Source organism: Triturus cristatus, chromosome 10, assembly GCF_964204655.1.
Source record: "Triturus cristatus chromosome 10, aTriCri1.1, whole genome shotgun sequence".
NCBI lineage: Eukaryota > Metazoa > Chordata > Amphibia > Caudata > Salamandridae > Triturus > Triturus cristatus.
In genome coordinates, this window is record NC_140593.1 from 17,800,526 (window position 1) to 17,822,236 (window position 21,711).

The window sequence follows — 21,711 nt, forward strand, 5'->3', positions numbered from 1 at the left end:
ACCTGGCAGCCATACGTGTCCAGGGCATGTGGCACATACCTGACTCCGTATGTCGCATATGTGTATTGACAGATTAACATGCGCTCAGCACCACAAAATTGTTGTTCTAGTGCACTCACTCTTCCTTGTCACTTCCAAATTACTGCAGAGCGCCACCTCTTCCCCGAGCAATTCCGGACTTAGCTGACATGCGGGAGAATGACTGTATCCGGTGCTACCGCTTCCCCCAACCATTGATTGAGGAGTTGACGGCGAGGCTGGCACCACACCTGCAACCGCTGCACAGGTATCCTACGGCACTGACACCCAAGCTGAAGGTAATGGCAGCCCTACATTTTCTTGCCACGGGTACCTTTCAAAATACCATAGCTCATGTTGGTGGCATGTCCCAGAGCATGTTCTGAAGTGTGCTGCATGATTTCTTAGAGGCCATGTTGCTTCACCTGGATGAGTTCATCCATTTCCCAACCCCTGAAATGTTGACTGGGGTCAAGCGTGGATTCTATGCCCTGGGAGGGATGCCCCATGTCATTGGGTCCATAGATGGGACACATGTGGCTTTGGTACCACCACAGGCACAGGAGGTAGCGTACAGGAATCGCAAGCACTACCACTCCATCAATGCCCTTGTGGTTTGTGTGTCCAACATGGTGATTTCACATGTCTGTGCTCGTTTTCCAGGATCAGCACACAATGCCTACATCATGAGGCGTAGCAGGGTGCCTGAAATGATGACGCAGCTGCGCAACGAACGAGCATGTGTTGTTGGTGGGTACACTCTGTCTGTCCTGTATTTTGCGTAGACTTCCAGCACGACCGCTTCTCCTGTCCTACTTATGTCCATGTGCTTACCATGTAGGGGACGCTGGCTATCCCAACATGCCATGGCTGATCACACCTCTCCGCAACCCCATCATGCCGGCCCAGCTCCGCTACAACACCGCCCATGGCCGGACAAGGCGAGTGATAGAGAGGACATTTGGCCTCCTGAAGAGCCGATTCAGATGCCTCCACAAGACCGGCGGCGCACTCCCATATGCCCCGGCGAAGGTCTGCAAAATCTTCATGGTGTGCTGCATGCTGCACAACATGGCAGTTGAGAAAGCTGTGCCACTCATCCTGGATCAAGATGATCAGGACCATCCACCCGTGGAGGACCAAGGTCTTGGCAATGGGGCTAGTGATGTGGAGGATGTGGTTCCGCAAGAGGACATCCGGAGTCGGCTCATACGCGACTTCTTTGCTTAGTGGTGAGTACCAGTGTCTGTGTGTGCACGCATTGGTCCCCGTGTGGCATGTGTTGCGATGTGTGTGTCCATCTGCATGTATGCCACGTGAGTCAGAGGTGTGTGTGGATGCGTCACTGGAGTGATGGTGCCAGTGATGAGTGTATTTCATAATTGTGACCTAGCATGTAGTCATCCTTACATGTGTCGAGTACATGCACATGCAAGTGGCTGTGCTTTTTGTGGCTGACTTCTTGTGTGTCTCTCATCCCCAGGTACTTGCGCATGCCGTCTGCTGGTTGCATTGTTGTGGCACTGCTATTCCTCATGGACACGTCATCGTGTGCTGACTCAGCGTTACACGCACAGACAAGTTTGGAAGTCTCCTTAGGGTAAGGGATGCATCAGGGGTGGTATTGGGTGTGGCAGTTGTTTACGATGTGTGCACATTGCCCCTGTCGATGTTTGGTTCCTCTGCAGACATGTCGCATCACCATGGGACGCATGACATGCAGCTGGGTACACCTGAATAGATGGTCAGATTTGTTGACAGTCATCAGTGATGGGATTGTGGATTGTGATGATGGCATCAATGTGTGTTACACTGCCCTCGGACACATACGGTTTGCATTGGCTTGACATGGTGTGGGACTTCCACATCAGCGGATCAATGGTGTATGGCAGCCTCTCCGTGAGCAGCAGGGGGTGTTTAGCTGTTAGCCGACACTTGTGTGCCAGTTCCATGGCTATCACACATTTGTGCTGCAGAAGGGGGGTTCCAGTGTGGGACCCACATGTTACTCCACATGACCCGTTCATGTGTACTCCGAGTTGCCACTGCAATCCCGAATACATGACTAATAAAGGTGTCCCTATGCCTCAAAGGTGCCTCTTCTCAGTCAATGCTGGTGTGTTGCCATGGTGCATCTGGCATGTCTGGCATGGTTTTCCGTGATAGTGGCTATGTGTCTATGTGTAGAGTAGCAAGATGCAAGCTGTTTGTGTGGGATTAGACTGTATTGTGCATGATGTCCATGACTGTGTGGGTATTGTGACATGTGCCATCCCCATGCATCCAACGTTGGCCAGGCCACCATTTTCTGCATCCACCTGACTCAAGCTTGCAGGACATGGTTCTGCCACCTGTCCACACATACCTGGGTGCCCCACAGGACACTCCACATGATCCCTGACCTCTGCGCATGGCTGTCGCTGTACTCAATATGTCTGTCGGCACGGTTGTGCGGCCACCCCCTCAGCTGGTTGGGCCCATCACGGGTGTGTATGGTGCTCCATGTCTGTCTTGCCTAATACAATGTGACCCATGTGTGTCCTGTGCCAGACTCAGGCCCCAGGGTGTGGATGGTTGAAGTCAAATGAGAACTCAGGCATGGTTAGACTTTACAAGACACATGTAAGGTAATAATGCAATATGTAGGCATTTTCTCTTTATGGTGTAACTTTTTATTTTGGTTGGGGTACGGGGGGGGGGGTATGACATGAGGGGCTTTCCGGGTGTGTGGAATCCAAAGTTCACTAGGGGAGTTGGTGTCCTTAGAAATCCTCAGAGTCCATGCCACAGTCTTTGTCAACATTGGTCAGACAGTGACCAGCAAGTCCATGTGGCAGAGAATGTCTTTTGCTGCTGTGCTGCTGTTGGTCCAGTGGGCCAGGTGCCAGGCCAGGTGTCCTGGAAGATGGTGCTGTTGCGCTGACCCTCACGGTCTTTTCCGTGGACGACCCGCCCTCCTGCGGGGACCCTCAGAAGCAGGCCGTGACGATGTTTGGGATGCTCCGTCGGATGACTCCTCCTCCTCCTGATCCCTCCCTGTGGGTGGTGATGTTCTACGCCTGGTGGCACAGGGAGGGTTGCCCATGTTGTCGGCTATCCGACGGAGTGTACTGTGAATTCCCGTGAACACCGTCACGAGCTCAGCCTGTCTGTCCTCCATCCGCCCTTGGTGTCGCAGTAGACAGGCATGTTGCTCCGCATGTTTCTGGGCCTGCTGGGTCTTGATCTCCTCGAGGGTCCCCTTCATCTCGTTGAGGGTGGACACAACCTGGGCCATGCCCGTGGTGTCCTGCCGGTATGTGTCCAGGATGTTTCGGACATGGGAATATACCGGTTCTGCAGCCAACCGGTCAGGCTCGCGCCTCCGCCATCCTCCACTCCCACCACCCCTGCCCACTTGCACCTGGCCTGCCCTTGTGGGCACATCGGGTCTCCTGGACCCCTGAGGGGTGGCATTGGCGTTGTCGCCTGCCTCCTCCTGGGTGCCCGGTACACCGTGTCCCTCCTGGCCAGCCTGGCTGCATTGTGGTGGTGGGGCAGGGATCCTGGGTGTCTCCTGGGATGTGGCAGGAGTGGGGGTGGTGGTTGGCCCAGTTGTACCTGACGCAGGTGCTGCAGGTCGTTGGACACCAGAGGGGCCAGGTTGGTCGGGGTCGGGTTCGTCCACAGAGTGGTGAGAGTCGTCGCTGCCGGTGGCTCCGTCATCCCGCCGAGCCGGGTCCTGTGAGTCTTCCCCCCCAGTGTTGGGGGGTGATCCACGACGTTGACCTGTGTGTGAGAGAGACAATGATAATTTTGTTCCATGCAACATCCATGTTTCATTTGTTTCTAAGTTGGCACATTTCCTCTGGGAATTTGGATATGTCTTGCATTCCACTCATAGTGCACTTGTGCATGGGTATGTCCCTTGGCCACAGCTTTTGCAACTTTACCTATGTGTGGCACAGTCTTACTTGCTGCGTCAATTGTGACTGCAGTCAGCAGTGGAGTGAGCAGGTGTGGCGAGCCATGCATTGGCGCCTTCCATGTTGCACTGTACGTGGGCACATGGAGTGGTTCCACACACTTAGATAATGCAGGTAGCTGGCGTTGTGCTCGTGCACAGGTTGAGACATGGCCCTGTGTTTTGCCATGGAGAAGAGGGGGGGTTCTGGCACTAGCCACCCTTGTCTACATGCACGCAGTCCACCTGCTGACGAGCAGACATTCCCACACCCCCCAAGGCTGAATTGGGCTCCTTGTGTGTCCCTTTCTCACTCCCTCTCTGTCCCCCTCTCCCTCCTTCTGTGTGTCAGCCTCCTCCCTCTGTCCGTCTCCCTGTGTCTCCCTCCCTCTCTGTCCCCCTCTCCCTCCCTCTGTGTGTCACCCTCTGTCACCTCAGCCCAGCTTCCTGGGCACACACATTTAGCAGATCTTTGAATGGCCCTTGGATTGTTGATGTGAGTTTGTTTCTGATCTCCAGGCACCCATTGGGTGTAGTGTCTGTGTCTGCGCTGCTGCTGTGGTGGTGTGTGCTGCCACTCTTTCACAGTGTTGGCTGTTCATTAGCTGCTGTCATGTGCAAAAACGTGCCGTCACCACCATGTGTTAATGCAAGGTGTCCGCCATTTGCTGGCAAGTCTTTCCTGTGTGGGGTCACACTGTTTGTCTGGCTGTGACCTAGGCCATATGGGCAGGGGGCATTGTTGTCTGCTTCTGAGTTGCACTATGTGATTTTTGGGGCCCACACTCCCGCCATCCGGCTTACCGTGTCTTGTGTTGGTGTTTTGTGTGGCCTGTGACTTGGCATTGTCCAGCTGGGTGCATGGGGCATGGTGGCGCTAGTGGCATGTGCGTGTTCATGGAGTGTGGTTGAGTCATGCGATAGCTTGGGGTGGTTGCGTGCCTGATTGTGAGTTTGGTTGTGGATGACGTTCCCCCCATGTGAGGTGAGTTGTTTGTGTACTCACCCGGGTCTCGGAGTCCTTTTAAACCGTCCACTGACACCACCGGCAGTATGGCCATCACCCTCTCCTCCCAGGGATGGTATTGTACGGGTCTGCGGGGCGGCCCTCCTCCAGTGATGTTGGCCTGGTTGTGGTTGTCAGTCCTTTTGCGGCGGACCGTCCTCCGCAGATCGTACCACCTGGCTTGGCATTCATGCCTGGTCCTTCTGGTGGCCGCAACAGCATTCACAGCATCAACAATCCTCTGCCACATGGCTGTTTTTTCGGACATGCAGGTCTGTCTGACCAATGTTCCAAAGAGGTGTGGCTCGACTCTGAGGATTTCGTCGACAAGGACCTCCAACTCGCGGCTAGTGAACTTTGGATTCTTGTTAGTGGGCATGGTGAGGGGTGTGGGTGTGGATGGTGGGGGGTGTGTGGGTGTGGTTGTGCAGGTGTGTGTGTGAATGTGATGAGGGGGTGTTTGTGAAGGTGGGTGTGTGAAGGTGTGCAAGTGTAAGGTGTAGTAAAGGTTCTAGTATGGTGCTGTAGGTTGTCTGTGGGGTCTGGCAGTAGTGAGTCTGTTGCAAAGGCTCATGGTTTGTGTGTGTGGGCCCTTTTTATTGGTCCATTGGTGGGTGTGGCTGTGTTTGAAGTTTGGGTGGGTGTGTTATAAGGAGTGGTTGTGTTTTGGGCCTCTGTTTGGGATTTTGGCAGTTGCAGGTCAGTGAATGTGTTGTTTTTGTGCTTGTTGGACATGTTTTGTGGCTTTGTGCCATTCGAATGGTGTATTCTTGTGTTGTTTTGCTTTGTCCTGGTTGTGTACGTGCGTTTTTAGCGTGTGTACGGTGTGTACTTCGGGAATTTAGTTGTACAGTGCTGTCCTTGTGTCTGGCTTGGTACGACTCGTACATGCGCGATGTTGTGTGAAGGTGCTGGTGTTGGGGCCTGGGGTGCGCTCCGTACTTAGAATGTTGGGGTGGGGGTACGCTCCATGCATACGCGGGTGAGGGTACGGGTCGTACATACACGGTTGGGGTGGAGGTACGCTCCATGAACACGCGGGTGGGGGTACATGTCATACAAACACGGTTGGGGTGGGGGTACGGTCCGTACATACACGGTTGGGGTGGGGGTACGCTTCATGCATACGCGGGTGAGGGTACGGGTCGTACATACACTGTTGGGGTGGGGGTACGCTCCATACGTACGCGGGTGAGGGTATGGGTCGTACATACACGGTTGGGGTGGGGGTACGCTCCATGCATACGCGGGTGGGGGTACGTGTCGTACATACACGGTTGGGGTGGGGGTACGGTCCGTACATACACGGTTGGGGTGGGGGTACGCTCCATGCATATGCGGGTGAGGGTACGGGTCGTACATACACTGTTGGGGTGGGGGTACGCTCCATACATACACGGGTGAGGGTACAGGTCGTACATACACGGTTGGGGTGGGGGTACGGGTCGTACATATACTGTTGGGGTGGGGGTACGCTCCATACGTACGCGGGTGAGGGTACGGGTCGTACATACACGGTTGGGGTGGGGGTACGGGTCGTACATAAACTGTTGGGGTGGGGGTACGCTCCATAGGTACGCGGGTGAGGGTACAGTCCGTACATACATGCTTGGGGTGGGGGTACACTCCATGCATACGCGGGTGGGGGTACGTGTCGTACATACACGGTTGGGGTGGGGGTACGGGTCGTACATACACAGTTGGGGTGGGGGTATGCTCCATACGTACGCGGGTGAGGGTACGGGTCGTACATACACGGTTGGGGTGGGGGTACAGGTCGTACATACACTGTTGGGGTGGGGGTACGCTCCATACCTACGCGGGTGAGGGTACGGTCTGTACCTACATGGTTGGGGTGGGGGTACACTCCATGCATATGCGGGTGGGGTTACGTGTCATACATACACGGTTGGGGTGGGGGTATGGTCCGTACATACACGGTTGGGGTGGGGGTAAGCTCCATGCATACACGGGTGAGGGTACGGGTCGTATATACACGGTTGGGGTGGGGGTACGCTCCATGCATACGCGGGTAGGGGTACGTGTTGTACATACACGGTTGGGGTGGGGGTACGGTCCGTACATACACGGTTGGGGTGGGGGTACGCTCCATGCATACACGGGTGAGGGTACGGGTCGTACATACAGGGTTGGGGTGGGGGTACACTCCATGCATACGCGGGTGAGGGTACGGGTCGTACATTCACGGTTGGGGTGGGGGTGCGCTCCATACATTCACGGGTGGGGGTACGTCTCGTACATACACGGGTGTACATACACGGGTGGGGATTCGACTCGTACATAGGAGGGCTGGGGGGGTGTTGGGCGCGTATGTGGGCACATGTCTCTATGGTTGCTATGGGAGTTCGGTGCGGACGGTGTTTTTTCCATACGGTTGTAACATCGGACGCACGGGTTGGATCGTAATTCCGCGGTCGGACTTCACTTTTCACATTTGTACGGTAAATCTTCCGGGGACGTGTTGGACACATTTTCCGACCCGAGGACGTGTGGGGAATAATTCCCAATGCGATTCGTATGGACTTTTTACCATGCAAATCGTGATTGGCAGTTTGTACGGCACTTGTACGATTCGTACGGTAAAAAGACCGGATACGAGTCGTACGGGGAATTTTTTTACCGGATCGTGATCGGCACCTATATATTATATGTATATGTTTAATTAATTTTTTTATTAAATTATATTTATTAATTATTAATTTTTAACATTATGAAATATATGTAATTATGTTTATTTTATTTATAAGTATTATTATGTTTATTTTACATATTTTATGTAACAAAAAAACCAATATTTTTAAAAACGATATTTTTGACATCGATATTTTATTTTCGATATTTTTGTACTTACCATGTTGTAGATAGGATGTCGATATTCTTGACATCGATATTTTTGTTGCGATATTTTACTAGGTCGATTTTTTGACCTTCTATATTTTGTCAGTGAACCGGTACGCCCATAGGGCCCCAGCCATATTTGTGCATAACTTAATGTGAAACGTTGATATTTGAATGTGTTCCTGACTTCTAATCTCATAAAGAGATTAGTAGAGTGTGTCTAGTAATAAATACATATATATATTTGATATATATACCTGTGTGGTGTCCTTTCATTTGGTAATTCAAGAGATTATAAGGTAAAACAAGCTGCTTACATTCCTCAGAGACTTAGCCTGAAGGCTGCTCTCCACAGCTACCACTAGGATAGCTTTCTTTAAAACCTATCTACCATAAGAGTCGAATTGGACTGGTGCAAGGTGGCCACTTTAACTAGTGACCAGCATATGCCAGGCCAACTTCTCACACAAACCATATACCAAAACGTGGTATAAGAACCACAACAGAACTAGACAGAAGGTCTAGAGCCTGTATAATCGCTGGGACCACAAGGAACCACCCAAGGTAGTGACACAGGGGATGCACGGGGGCTGTGTGCAGTATGTGAACGCAGCCGCGGGTTCCCGTTAGCTTCTATGGGCAATGTCGCGGTTGGAAATTTAAAGATTAGGGACACTTAGAAATGAGTCAGGACCAAACCCTTTTGGACTTCGGAAGTTCTAGGGCTAGCACCCACGGGAGCACCAGAGTACTCGTGTTACCTCACCCAGGCAAGCCGGGTGCATAGGTGTCTTTTGGTGTCCGGTCACATTGTCGATTTCAATGGAAGCTGGCGAAGAAGTGCTGCTGCCGTGAACAGGAGAAGTGTCCGAAGCGATCAAAGCCTGGATCTAGAATGGAAGGAACCTGAAAACAGAGGGGACAGAGTTTGGGTCACTTACCAGTGACCAAGGGCACGATAGACTAATGCCCACAGATGTTGGGTGCTTCAGCTGAGTTGACAGGTGTTTTGACTTTTCAGGCACGAAGTCCAGGAGGTGCGGGTGATTACCAGGAGATGGATTCCAACTGTGCCACAAAATCTGTTGAGTGCTGTGGTGTCGGCAACTAGATTGGACCCAACAAGCCTTGGCAACAGCAAGTCACTTGGAATCAAAGATAGGATGGCGGTGCAGACCAGCAAGGTCTGGGTAACTCACCCAGCGAGGGTAAGTCAAGGCACGTCTGGAGCAATCAGGAAGGCTCAATCAGAAGAGGAGTCACCTTCGTGGGGACCTACTAGTCAACTGGCTAGCTATCACAAAGGATCCTCGAGTGGTTGCACTGGAAACTAGCCCACGGGTCACTCGTGGAGTGGAGGCCAGAAATCTTCAGTGTAGGAGATACTCAAGGCTGGGGCTACTCGGAGCCCAAAGCACAACTTCAAGGAAGAAAAGGAAGATGATGGAGCTGCAAAAGATCACGGTGTTCAGGGGTCACAGTTCCACGTCACCGGCGATAGCCACAGGCCTCAGCTTTGCTGTGGACTCAGGGTAGCCTTGGGAAAGTCTGGAAATCTACCTCTGGTGACGCAAAGACTTTGGCCTCCGGTGGGAGCTTCAGTGATGCAGACCAGTCATTTAATTCTTTGGTGCCTGCCAAACAGGGAAGTCTCGACTTGACCTCAAGGGAGATTGCTTCAGTCTTCTAAGCAAAGTAGAACGTCGAAGGTCCAGGATATAAATTGCAGAGTTTTGTCCAGGATAATCTAAAATAGCAAATACTTGGTTCCCATACTTATGCAAAGTTTGGGGTTTGGACATACTCTAGGGACTCATCTATAGGAGGGTTTGGAAAGAGGGGTGGTTACACCCATTTCCTTTGTCCAATTTCGCGCCAGAGCAGGTAGCCCCTGCAACCGGTTTGAACTCGACTATGCACAGGGACACCAAGTGTGCCCCCAGTGAAGGACTTCAAAGCACCAGAGAGTGCTCCTGCCCATCCCCAATACACATCTGCCTGTCTGGGGAGGTGGTTACACCTCCCTGGGACAGGAAACCATTTGTCCAGGCCTCCCCTGCCGGAGTTTCAGTCAGCAGCAGGAGGTCAGACCCGTGTCTGTGGTAATGGCATCCATTTTGTGATGCCCAGGTTGTAGAAAGTCCTACCGGGTTAGACCAGTGTGAACATGTCTCTCCCTCTAGAACGGTGGAATGCTACCCCCGCCGCCAGAACTGGTGGGGGGTAGTATTCCAAAGCATTTGACACCAAACACAACATGTTTCCGTGCAGCCAGTCCAAAGTTAGCATTTACCGCGAGGTTATAATGCACTTAAGGGTATATGGTCATGCTGCACCACAAACAGAATCAGAGGAGGTACTCCGAATGCTGCAGAGGGGCTCTGCTCATGCATGGGCACCCTCTCACATAAAAACCAAGCACTCTGCCTTCAGGATTTTTAAGGCCTGCCATAGGAGTGACTTATAAGTTTTATATGTGTGTGCAATGGTAGTGATATAGGTAGTCTGTACCACTCTAAGGAGTGCAAGCCCCACCTTACCCAGGCTGCAGTAGCAGACCTGTGGTTTCATTTTGGAGTGCTTCCCAGGGGAGACATAATACATGCTTCAGCCCCTGGTAGGCCTCTGAGGCATAGGCCCTATGTACATAGTATACCATATACTAGGAGATTGTAAGGCACTCCAGAATCCAATTAGAAATGTACCTAATGTACATGGAAACCATTTTAGAGAGGAAGCAGCTAAGCTGGGGTCCTGAATCTGATTAGCAGGGCCACAGTCAGACAAAGGTCGAAAAACAGTGAAACACCAGCAAAAAGTGGGGGTGCCCATGTGAAGCAGATCCTACTCTCCGACAGACAGCATGTATCAGGCCAAATTTTCACATTGGTGTGCAACGTGTGGGATTCCAGCTTGATATTGTTTTACCAGATAATCTCAATTGAATTGATCAAACGAAAACCACTAAAGGTACCTTAGGTACATATAATATCAAGCTTAGTATACAGCAAGTTCTACTGAACTTAGAGTTGTGTGTTAAGGGATAGCACACCCTTTCTTCAACTCAAGAGAGGCCACACTAGTGTAAGTAGTGTAATACACCACACCATATTAGTAATGTCTAACCAGCCAGGAACCAGTGGGTCCCTACCAGGAACCAGTGAGCTCCTTCCCTATAAATATGAGGATCTCTCCTTTGCTCAGCTACGGGCCTTATGTTCCATTAGGAAGCTGAAGACAGGCAAAAGTCCATCCACCCAGCATCTCATAAAGATACTTAAGCTGGATGATCTCTCAGGGCCTAGTGGGCCTGATGGGTTAGACAGTGTGGGTGGGGCAGCACCTGAGGGTGGGCCTAGGGGTGGAAATTCCCCTAACCCTACCTCTGATGCTGACCAGACTGGTGACAATGACCAGACTCTGGTGAACCCAGATCTCCTGGATGAGGATGAGGAGGATGACAATAATGTTCCTTCCTTTATTCCTCCAGGTAGACCTGACAACAGGGATAGATCTCTGTCAAGGGGATATGTCCAGTCTAACTCCTCTATAGGGACCTCTGTCTCTTCTCACAGAGGGAGGGAAACCTCCCAGGAGAGGAGAGAGAGACTGCTGAAGTATGAGCACGACAAGTTCAACCTCAGAAAGCCGCAGATGGCCTTAGATAGGGAAGCCTTAGAGCTCTACAGAGCTAGTAAAAAGGAGGGACTAGAGTCCATTGGTGGCAGCAATTTCCCTAGAGATAGGGAGAGGTCTTATGACCATGGAAACCTAAGTAAGATTGTCCCTCCCTACCAGAGTGGGGATGACATCCACAAATGGATACCTGCCTTGGAGAGGGCCTGAAAAGAACAGAAGGTCCCTCAAGGTCAGTGGGCAGCAATCTTATGGCTCTCCTTTGCAGACAAAGGTAGATATAAGCTCCTCACTGTAAGAGAAGAGGATGCTGATGATTACAGGGTCTTGAAGAGTGCTCTGATAGATGGGTTTGGCCTAACCACTGAACAGTATAGGTTGAAGTTAAGAGACACCCAAAAAGCTCAGACTCAAGACAGGGTACACTTTGTTGATTGTGCTACTATGGCTCTGGAAGGTTGGATACATCGCAGCAAAGTGCATGACTTTTCAGGATTGTACAATTTGATTATGAGGGAGCAGATCGTTAGTAATTGTCAAAACCAGCTTTTACACCAGTACCTGGTGGACTCTGATCTGATCTGTCCCCAAGAATTGGGAAAGAAGGCAGACAAATGGTTCAGAACCAGGGTAAGGCCTAAGAATCAGGGGGGTGACCAGAAGAAAGATTCTACCAAGCCCCAAGAGAAAGGTGGGGATAAATCTAAGGATAAGTCCACTACAGGGCCCCAAAAGTCCTCTTCTGGGGGTGGGTTACAAACTCCTTCCTCCTGGCCTGGCCACTAAAAAACTGATCACAGTTGCCCCAGGAATGTCAATAAAGAAAATGTTCCTCCAGCAAATACTACCATTCCTCCTGATACTATTAGTAGTAATCCCCAGGTGGTAGTATTGCACCCAAACAGTTAGGTGCTTTTGCAAATGGAACAGAGGGAGGCCACAATTTAGGGAGGGCCTCCTAACTTGACTCCTCTGAATCTGATGGTGACATGGGATTTGCCACTTTTACCATAGGTCCCAATGCATTGGGCAGGTACAGATTGGAGCCACTGATTAATGGTCAGAAAGCTGTGGCCTTCAGGGACACAGGGGCTAGTGTCACCAAGGTGACAGGGAGACTAGTCCCCCCTCAGCAGCTTTTACCTGAGGTTAAATACCAGGTGATGAACATTGATGGTGTCAGAACAGATCACCCCATGGCCATAGTCAATCTCAGATGGGGAGGGGTCACAGGCCCAAAAAGAGTGGCAGTGTCCCCAAACTTGCCTGTAGATTGCCTGATGGGCAATGATCTGGAAATTTCAGCCTGGGCTGAAGTTGAACACCAAACTCATCTAAGATTGCTGGGCATCCCTGAAAGAGTTAGTTGGGCTGTGATGGCCACAGCCCAAACCCAGAAAATGTTCGGAGTGATGGAGCCTGAAATGATGGCCCACTCTCCTCTACAAGAGAGCACAAGGTTTGAAGAAAAGTCTTCTTACCCCCAGACAGTAGGTAAGGGTCAGCCTCCTCAGGGAACTGATCCTACTCCTTGTGAAGGAACTGCCCCAGAGGTAGTCAGGCCTGGCCTGGCAACCCCCCTGATGGCAGTGGAACCTCGCAAGGTGGTACCCAGTGTGGAGCAGGTAACCTGCCCCTCTCTACCCTGCCTCAGTCAGCCCAGGGCTGTAGAGGTCAGGGAGGCCAGTGGACCCCCAAAGGGCCCCTGTCCAGAAGAACCCCCCATCAGCAGATTAGGGGCTCCTAGGCTAGAAGCCCTAGCCAGGTGAAAATTCCTCCAACCACTATGGGATCCCCATTACCACAGTGTATGGACCTCCCCCAGCAGGACTCTGTTGGGCAAGCGCAAACATGGGACCAAAAGGCTCCAAACCTGCCCAGCCCCTCCAGGGTTCCACTCAAAGGGATCCAACCCCCAGCTGTAGGCAGCCAAAGGTTGACCCTTAGAGCAAAGTTCAACTCAGTCATGGAAAGAGAGGCATATATAGTGACAAGTGACCTGAGGAAGCTGGGGCCAACTTTATTAGGACCTCACTTCTCTAGTCAGACACCTCACAAGCCTCCTACTTTGCCAAAATACACCACAGGTAGTAATTCCCCATGGTGGAGATCCACTAATGCCCTTAGGGTGAGGAATAGCTCAGTGGACCATGAAACAGGGTGCAACCATGCTAGTGCAGGTGCTTCCTTATATGGCCACTTAGTCAATAAAGGCTCAACTGGCCAAGGTTAGGCTTATCTCCTTTCGTTTGGGGGGGGGGGGTTATGTAGGAAGGTGGAATCTGACTATATGGTTGCCCCCACTTTTTGCCTGGTGTTTTGCTGGTTTATTACTGTTGGACTGGGATCCTGCTATTTAGGGCCCCAGTCTATCTTCTTTCTCTGTAAAATGGTTTCCATGTACATTGGGTACATATCTAATTGAATTCTGGAGTGCCTTATAAGCCCCTAGTATATGAAATACTATGTACCTAGGGCATAGGTACCTCAGAGGCCTACCAGGGGCTGAAACATATATTATGCCACCCCTGGGAACCACTCCAAATTGGCACCACAGGTCTGCTACTGCAGCCTGGGCAAGGGTGTGCTTGCACCCCTTACAGTGGTATAGGCTACCTATATCCACCTATATATACAGACACATATAAACCTATAAGTCACTCCAATGGCAGGCCTTGACAATCCTGATGGCAGAGTGCCTGGTTTTGTGTGAGAGGGTGCCCAAGCATGAGCTGAGCCCCTCTGCAGCTTTCGGAAATACTTCCTTATGGCTGTTCTGTGATACAGCCATACCATATACTCTTAAGTGCATTATAACCTCGCGGTAAATGCTAACTTTGGAATGGCTACATCAAAACATGTTGTGTTTGGTGTCAAACGCTTTGGAATACTACCCTACAGCCAGTTCTGCTGGCGGGGGTAGCATTCCACCCTTCTAGAGGGAGAGACATGTTCACACTGGTCAAACCCGGTAAGACTTTCTTGAGCCCTGGCATCACAAAATGGATGCCTCCGCCACAGACACGGGTCTGGCCTCCTGCTGCTGATCGAAACTCTGGCAGGGGAGGCCTGGACAATAGGTTTCCTGTCGAAGGGAGGTGTAATCACCTCCCCAGACAGGCAGATGTGTATTGGGGCTGGGAGGGAGCACTCTCTGGTTCTCTGAAGTCCTGCTCTGGGGGCACACTTGGTGTCCCTCTGCATAGTCCAGTTCAAACCAGTTGCAGGGGCTATCTATCCCTGCTCTGGTGCGATACTGGACAATGGAAATGGGCGTAACCACCCCTCTTTCCGAACCCACCCATAGGTGGGGCCTTAGACTTAGTCCATCCCCTAAACTTAATATAAGTATAAGAATCCAGTCCCTAGAACTTTAGATTACCCTGGATGAAACTCTGCAACATATATCCTGGACCTTCGACTTTCTATCACGACTAGAAGATGGAAGAAATCTCCCTTGGGGTCAAGGAGTGACTCCCCTGCATGGCAGGCACCAAAGAAGCAACTGGCCAGTGTGCATTGCTGAAGCTCCCGCCGGATGCTGAAGTCTTTGCATCACCAGATGTGGATTTCCAGGCTTCTCCAAGGCTGCCCTGAGTCCACAGCAAAGCTGAGGCCCATGGCTATTGTGGGTGATGTGGAACCGTGACCCCTGGACACCGTGATCTTTTGCAGCAACACTATCTTTCTGGTCCTCCTCGAAGTTGTGCTTTGGGCTCTGAGTAGCCCCAGCCTTGAGCACCTCCTGCACCAAAGATTGTTGGCCTCCACTCCACGAGTGACCCGTGGGCCAGCTTCAAGTGCGAATGCTCGAGGCTCCTTTGTGATCACTAGCCTGTTGCCTAGCAGGTCCCCACAAAGGCAACTCCTTTTCTAATTGGGCTTTCCTGGTTGCTCCAGATTGTCCCTGACTTAACCTCGCTGGGTGTGTCCCTCAGACCTTGCTGGTCTGCACTGCAGTCCTTTCTCTGAATTCCAATGACTTGCCGTTGCCAAGGCTTGATGGGTCCATTCTGGTCGCCGACATAGCAGCACTCAACAGACTTCGAGGCACAGTTAGAATCCAGCTTGTGGACTTCATTGACACCTCCTGGACCTCGTGGCTAAAGAGTCAAGACACCCATCAACTCACCTGAAGCACCCGACATCTGCGGGCATTGGTCCATCCTGCCCTTGGTCACTGGCTAGTGACCCAGACTCTGTCCCCTCAGCTTTCAGGCTCCTTCCATCCTAGATCCAGGCTTGGATCTCTTCGGACACTTCTCCCCTTCACGGCAGCAGCAGTTCTTTGCAGGCTTCCATTGAAATCGACGACGTGACCCGACACCAAAAGACACCTATGCACCCTGCTTCCCTGGGTGAGGTAACTTGAGTACTCCGGTGCTCCAGTGGGTGCTAGCCATAGAACTTCTTAAGTCCAAAAGGGTTTGGTCCTGACTCGATTCTAAGTGTCCATAATCTTTACATTTCCAACCGCGACATTGCCCATAGAAGCTAACGGGAACCCTGGTTGTGTTTACACTCTGCATACAGTCCCCGTGGGTCCCCTTTGTCAGTACCTTGGGTGGTTCCTTGAGGTCCAAGCGATTCCACAGGCTCTAGGCCTTTTGTCTATTCCAGTCGTGGTTCTTAGACCACTTTTTTGGTATATGGTTCGGTACGCGCCTAGGGCCCAAACGTGTACTTGTGCTATTACTGATACTTGCTAACTTGTAAACAAAGTACTTCGAACTCCAGTCTCATAAAGAGACTAGAGGGGTGAGTTTTATCCTAAATACATATATTTTAAATATATACCTGGTGTGGTTGTCCTTTCATTTGATCATTCAAGAGATTATAGACTGGTAAAACAAGCTGCTTTACATTCCTTCAAGACTTAGCCTGAAGGCTGCTCTCCATAGCCACCACTAGGATAGCTTTCAATAAAGGTTGTCTTTAACTTACCACCATAAGGGGTTGTTTGGACTGATACAGGGTGCCCACTATAACTAGTGGACAGCATATATCAGGCTAACTTCTCACATTGGTGTGCAGCGTGTGGGATTCCAGCTTGCTATTGTTTTACCAGATAATCTCAATTGAATTGATCAACTGAAAACCACTAAAGGTACCTTAGGTACATATAATATCAAGATCTACTGAACTTAGAGTTGTGTGTTAAGGGATAGCACACCCTTTCTACAGCTCAAGAGAGTTTAGTAGGCCACACTAGTGTAGGTAGTGCAATACACCACACCACATTAGCATTGTCTAATCAGCAAGGCACCAGTGGGTCCCTGCCAAAACCCAGTGAGCTTCGTCCCTATAAATATGAGGATCTCTCCTATGCACAGCTTAGGGCCTTACGTTCCATTAGGAAGCTTAAGACAGGCAAAAGCCCAACCACCCAGCATCCTTTAAAGGGATCACGGACGAAATATCGAGAAGAAGAATATCGAATTGCCAAAATATCGAAGGAAAAATATAGAATGCCAAAACATCGAAGCCCTATCTCCAAACAGGTAAGTACAAAAATATAGAATCCTAAATATCGTTGTAAAAAATATAGTTAGTCACAATATCGAATTTTTTAAATGTCTTAAAATTAATGTAAAATTAATGAAATAAAACATATAATTAACTGAAAGATACTTAAACATACTTAAATTACTTTAAAATTAATAAATAATTAATGTAAGTAAAAAAAAATAATAATACATATATATTAACGTGATATTTATTTAAAAAATGCAATATTTTTTGCGTAGGATAGCGGTCGGGTAAAATTTACTATTACCACTCCAGTAAGTGCAATAGTAGGGAAAACGTTGGATAGCGGGAGGGTAAAAATTACTATTCCCACTCCAGAGAGTGCAACAGTAGGGAAAGCGTTGGCTAGCGGGAGGGTTAAAAATTACTATTCCCACTCCAAAGAGTGCAACAGTAGGGAAAGCGTTGGATAGCGTAGGGGTAAAAATTACTATTCCCACTCCAAAGAGTGCAACAGTAGGGAAAGCGTTGGATAGCGTAGGGGTAAAAATTACTATTCCCACTCCAGAGAGTGCAACAGTAGGGAAAGCGTTGGATAGCGTAGGGGTAAAAATTACTATTCCCACTCCAGTGAGTGCAACTGTAGGGTAAGCGTTGGATAGCGTAGGGGTAAAAATTACTATTCCCACTCCAGAGAGTGCAACAATAGGGAAAGCGTTGGATAGCGGGAGGGTAAAAATTACTATTCCCACTCCAAAGAGTGCAACAGTAGGGAAAGCGTTGGATAGCGTAGGGGTAAAAATTACTATTCCCACTCCAAAGAGTGCAACAGTTGGGAAAGCGTTGGATAGCGTAGGGGTAAAAATTACTATTCCCACTCCAGAGAGTGCAACAGTAGGTAAAGCGTTGGATAGCGGGAGGGTAAAAATTACTATTCCCACTCCAGTGAGTTCAACAGTAGGGAAAGCATTGGATAGCGTAGGGGTAAAAATTACTATTCCCACTCCAAAGAGTGCAACAGTAGGGAAAGCGTTAGATAGCGTAGGGGTAAAAATTACTATTCCCACTCCAAAGAGTGCAACAGTAGGGAAAGCGTTGGATAGCGTAGGGGTAAAAATTACTATTACCACTCCAGTGAGTGCAATAGTAGGGAAAATAATAATGCAATATTGTATTCAAAATAAATACATTATTAATACAAAATAAAAATATTAAAATTAATTACCAATCACACAATATTTAATAATTAATTTATTATAAATACCAATGTTTTTGTTATTAATAACCTATTAATAATTAATTAACAACCAATTAATTTTCAATACCAAAAATTGATAAATAAAATTAATACCAATTAATAATTAACTAAGAATAAAATTAATTAGCAATATACAAAAATTATGTCAATAATTAATTATTTGCAATTAAATTAATTCCCACCATATTCCCCTATAAACCCACAACCTGCTACAAATAATAAATTAATATAATTAACATAATTATCAATTAAACAATTAATACTAATTAATTACCAATTAATACTAATTATTCACCAATTAATAATTAATAAACAACCAATTAATTTTCAATACCAATTAATAACAATTAAATTAGTTCCCACCGTATTCCCCTATAAACCCACAAAACGCTACAGAAGTAAAACGCAAAATTAAATTAAAAATAATTAATAATTCCTAAAAATTATTATTTAATGTACTATAATTAAATAACTTCCCACCCTAATCCCCTATAAACCCACAACCCGCTACGGAATTAAATTACACAAAAATTATATAACATACAATTCATTACTTTAAAAATATTCAAACATACATTCCAAAATTTATACATACTTTTAACACATATACTAACACTTAAAACACTATAAAAAAATTAGATATTTTTACCAACTATATTATGACTGTCGATATTGCTTACTTCTATATTATTTAAATCGATATTTTATTTCTTACCTGATTTTCGATATTCTTCACCACTATATTTTGGCAATTCGATATTCTGTCCATTCTATATTAAAAACTCGATATTCTGTCCTATCGATATTTTGAATTTGATATTATGTCTGTTTACCCCTTTAAAGATACTCAAGCTGGATGATCTCTCAGGGCCTAGTGGGCCTGAAGGGGTAGGCAGAGTGGGTGGGACAGCAGGTGAGGGTGGGCCTAGGGGTGGAAACTCCCCTGACCCCACCTCGACTGCTGACCAGACTGATGACAATGATCAAGATCTGGTGAACCCGGCTCCCTGGATGAGGATGAGGAGGATGACAACAATGCTCCCCTCTTTGTTTCTCTAGGAAGAGTTGAAAATAGGGTTAGAAGGAATAGATCTCTCTCAGGGGAGTCTGTTCTGTCTACCTCATTTATAGGGACCTCTGTCTCTTCTCACAGAGGGAGGGAAACCTCCCAGGAGAGGAGAGAGAGACTGCTGAAGTATGAGCAAGATAAGTTCAACCACAGAAAGCAGCAGATGGACCTAGATAGGGAAGCCTTAGAGCTCTACAGAGCTAGTAAAAAGGAAGGACTAGAGTCCCTTGGTGGCAGCAATTTCCCTAGAGATAGGTAGAGGTTGTATGACCATAGAAACCTAAGTAAGATTGTCCCTCCCTACCAGAGTGGGGATGACATCCACAAATGGATAACTGCCTTGGAGAGGGCCTGTAAAGTACAGAAGGTCCCTCAAGGTCAGTGGGCAGCATTCTTATGGCTCTCTTTTGCAGACAAAGGTAGAGGTAAGCTCCTCACTGTAAGAGAAGAGGATACTGATGATCACCAGGTCTTGAAAAGTTTACTGATAGATGGGTTTGGCCTAACCACTGAACAATACAGGTTAATGTTCAGAGATACCCAAAAAGCACAAAATCAAGACTGGGTTGACTTTGTTGACTGTGGTGCTAAGGTTCTGGAAGGTTGGTTATTGGGCAGTAAAGTGTGTGACTTCATAGGATTGTACAATCTGATAATGAGGGAGCAGATTCTTAATAACTGTCAAAATCAGCTGTTGCACCAGTACCTGGAAGACTCTGATCTGACCTCTCCCCAAGAATTAGGAAAGAAGGCAGACAAATGGGTCAGAACCAGGGTGAGGCGAAGGGTACATAACCCAGGTGGTGACCCAAAGAAGCAAGAAGTCTTCTCAAGGGCCCCAAAAATCTTCTTGAAATGGCGAGTCACAGTCTAACAAGGGGAAAGGCCAAAAGAAACCTTGGTGCGAAATCTGTAAACAGAAAACTCACTGGACCAGTGACTGCACCAAGTACAACGATTCTGTTCCCCCTAGTACAGCTATGATAGGTGGTGGCAATGTCCAGAATAAGGAGGTAGTAGGGTTGACCCTGGGTTCTGAGATGGACTCTGGCCTAGTCAGAGTTCCAACTCAAGCTGTGCTTGTCTGTGATGGAAGCTTGGCTATGTCCCCATTTGTGAGTCCCAGTAATCTGGGCAAATACAGACAACTGCCTTTAATAAATGGAGTAAAGGCTTGGGCATTCAGGAACACAGGAGAAAGTGTTACAATGGGGACAAAAGATCTATTGGATCCAGGGCAGATTATACATGGTGAAATGTACCAAGTGACCAATGCTAGCAATGTCAGAACAGACCATTCTCTGGCAGTTGTTAACTTCTCCTGGGGAGGGGTAACTGCCCTTTTGAAGGTTGTGGTAAGTGCAGACCTACCAGTACAGTGCTTTATTTGGCAATGATCTAGAGACTTCAGCTTGGGCTGAAGTGGAGCTCAGGACACATGCAGAAATGTTAGGGATCCCTGCTCATGTCTTTGCTGTTACTAGGGCACAGGCCAAAATGTCTAAACTGGACAGGCCCTGGATTCTGGAAAAATGGACCAGGTTACTCACAAGAGGAGGAGTAGTAGGGTTAAGGCAGTGCCTTCCCACCTGACTCAGAAGGAATGCTGATCAGTCTCCTCAGAGAGATGATCTTGAGCCTGAAGAAGGATCTGTCCCAGAGGAGCTTGAACCTGACCAGGTTGAGTTCTTGGGGACAGGGGGCCCTTCCAGGTCTGATCTGAGCCAGGAGCAGAAAACCTGCCCCTCTCCTGTACCCCTCAGAAAGCAAGCTGCTGACGAGGCTGCTGGGAATACTAGTGGCACCCATAAAGTTTATTGGGATGATGGACTCCTTTACTCAGAGAGTAGAGACCCCAAGCCTGGTGCCTCCAGGAGGTTGGTTATACCTCTAAAATGTAGGGGCTTCCTATTGGCACTAGCCCATGATATTCCCCTAGCAGGACACCTGGGCCAGAACAAGACTTGGGAAAGCATTGTCCCTCACTTTCACTGGCCCCACATGTCTGAAGACACTGAGGAGTTTTGTCGTTCCTGTGTGACCTGCCCAGCCAGTGGCAAGGCAGGTGGAACCACAAAGGCCCCCCTAATACCACTACCTGTGGTGTGGGTTCCCTTTGAGAGGGTGGGGATTGATATTGTTGGTCCCATGGATCCTCAGCATCTGGGCACAGATTTATTCTAGTGGTGTTGGATCATGCCACCAGGTACCCAGAGGCAATTCCCCTAAGGACCACCACAGCAACTGTGGTGGCAAGAGCTCTCATGGGTGTATTCTCAAGAGTAGGCTTTCCTAAGGAGGTAGTATCTGACAGAGTGGCAAACTTCATGTCTAGTGCCTCAAAAAGGGGTTGGTTACAGCCCTTTTGAACTTTTGTTTGGTCACCCTGTCAGGGGTCCATTGTGTTTGGTGAAGGAAGGATGGGAGATACATCTCAAGCCCCCAAAGCAAGA